The following is a 2678-nucleotide window of genomic DNA, read 5'->3' as shown; positions in this document are numbered from 1 at the left end:
GAGCAGCTGGGTGCAGGGTGTAGGAGTGTAGAGAGTAAATCTCAGAAAAGCCCAAACAGACACGACTAACAAGACACCCAGACTCTCTGTGTGTTTACAGACACGGCCAGGCAAGCAGAGAATAAACACAGATGGTCAGAGACTCTAGACAGATTTTACAGACTTTTCAGTGATTGTACTGAATGCTTCTCTGTAGGCCTTAATCCAAACAATATTATAACTCAAATAACAGTTAGAATTCCAGATCAGTAATGAAATGCTGTTCAATAATGAAATAATAATAGTTAATTGAAACACATTTGATGAGAAGTTGTGTGTTGTTTTGGAGAAAGAAAAATACATACATTACATTTTTCCATGCTTTTATCATTTTGACATCAAAACAAACTGAAAACATCAGAAGCGCAAACTCAAACCTGTGCAAACAGAATGTACATTTAATTTAATGTAATTACTATAATTATGTAATTGCATATAAACAGTTTACGAAAATAATAAATCGAGACTTCTGTGTCTTTGGACTAAATTTGTTTACTTCCGCTGCAATTTGCAGTTACATTGTCACTTGTTATTGTAATATGATAACAATTATGTTGTTATCTTCTTATATGAAACAGATGGTATATTAAAAACAAATTGACATTTGTACAGTACTTAAAAAGTTCCATTAGAACCTGACCTAAACCATATTCAATCTTTTTTTTACCAAATTTGAGCTGAATGTTACATAATTCTGTCCAGTTCTGAGCCAAACTGCACAAAATTCTATTAAAACCTGAGCCAAACCCAACAAAATTCTGTCCAGTTCTGAGCCAAACCGCACAAAATTCTACTCAATCCTGAGCCAAACCACACAAAATTCTACCCAATCCTGAGCCAAACCACACAAAATTCTATCCAATCCTAAGCCAAACCACACAAAATTTTACACAATCCAGAGCGAAACCACACAAAATAGAACCTTACATCATTTTATCCAAAACTGACCCAAACCCTACAAAATCCTGTCCAAACCTGTTTTGAACTGCATGAAATTCTATTGAAACCTGACCCAAACACAGAATAATTCTATACAAACCAGACCCAAATCTTACGTACCTTACTCTACAAACCTGACCCAAATTCAATAAAATTCTATTAAAATCTGACACAAAACTGACAACATTCTATCCCAGCCTTACTCAAACTGCACATAATTGTATCCAAACTTGACCCAAAATCAAGAAAATTTTATCTAAAACGATGATTTGCGCATAATTATATTCAAAGCTGACCCAAAATGTACATATTTCTATATAAACCTGACTTGAACCTCATATCATTCTATACATTATAATTCTATACCTGACCTAAACCACAAGTAATTCTATACAAACCTGACCCAAGCCTTACATAATTCTATCTGAACTTGACCCAAACCCAAAAATTCTATCCTGCCCTGACAACTGTAAAAACTGTATTCAGCATCAAAACTGCATCCAAAACTGACCAGAACTAAAAAAGTATATATCCAAACTTGACTTTATAAAATTCTGTCCAAACTTTATCCCAAACCATAAAAAAAAGTATTTACATTCTGAATATGACTGAATAAGCAGCAAAAAAAATCTATGTGAACCAGATCCAACCTCTCTTTCCACTTTTTTAAGGGCCTCTGCATACATTTTGAGTTATGCACAATTTGAGGGCTCTTCAGAAGCTAAACCTCAGCATGTGAAATGTGTCTGAAAAAAGTGCTGACTGAAACAGGAAGACACATGATCAGATAAACGTATGCCAGGTTACGCACAAGGATTTCAGTTTTCCATAACATGAGAAAAAAAATAACATTTATATTGTAATTTGTCAAAAAGTAAAAGTATTTGTTGCTTTAAGTCAACACTTGAGAAGCTGAAGCACTTATTCTTCAGTGAGAATAAAGCTTTTTTTCCTCCTATAGCCGAATATAACCAAGTTTATATTTGACCACCATTTTCGTCATAGTCTCACCATAGAGCAAGAGTTTGATCATTAGCTGGCCAGAGAAATGAGCAGAACATTCTTCCATAACTTCCACATGAATGACTCATATAAAGGAGTTCAGCCAACTTCAATTATTTTCACCTTCCCAATGCAGCTCTATAGGTTTTACTTCTTTAAACGATAAGAGAAATTGCATTGCAAAAAAAAAGTGTAAGTCTATGGGCAGCTGCTTATGCGACAGAGTTTTTCTCCTCCTCAGAGAGTGACAGTCAAATTTCGGCCCGATAGTTTATCTATAAATCCTTTCTGTGTTTAGAATGGAATGCAAATGTGTGTTCAGTAATTCCTTCAGGAAAAAGCACGGTAAGATAAATTCCTGCCTCTTGCTTAGAGAATAAGCACTTACGTAGAATTCAGCAGTAAAAAGCTTCAGAGAATTTGCTCTGTTTTGCTTTTACTGCTTTTGCTGATGACTCCCTGCAACCTTGGACACAAAACACTTAGATCAAACATTCTCAAACATCAGCAGCAGCACATGCGGCAAACTGGATTGAAGGTTCAACTAACAAGTCTGAAGGTTAATCAGCCTGAACCTGTCTATTCTGCTGTACAGAAAACCTTCACTCTGCACTTGCGCATGTTGGACTTTGATATTGTTTTCATTTACAAGAAGCATTCCTCCTTTTCTGGATAGGCAGAGTTGCTTTTCAGATGCC

This window comes from Pygocentrus nattereri, chromosome 18, assembly GCF_015220715.1.
Source record: "Pygocentrus nattereri isolate fPygNat1 chromosome 18, fPygNat1.pri, whole genome shotgun sequence".
Taxonomy (NCBI): Eukaryota; Metazoa; Chordata; class Actinopteri; order Characiformes; family Serrasalmidae; genus Pygocentrus; species Pygocentrus nattereri.
The sequence above is the reverse complement of the archived record's forward strand: the minus strand, read 5'-3'. Positions refer to the sequence as shown.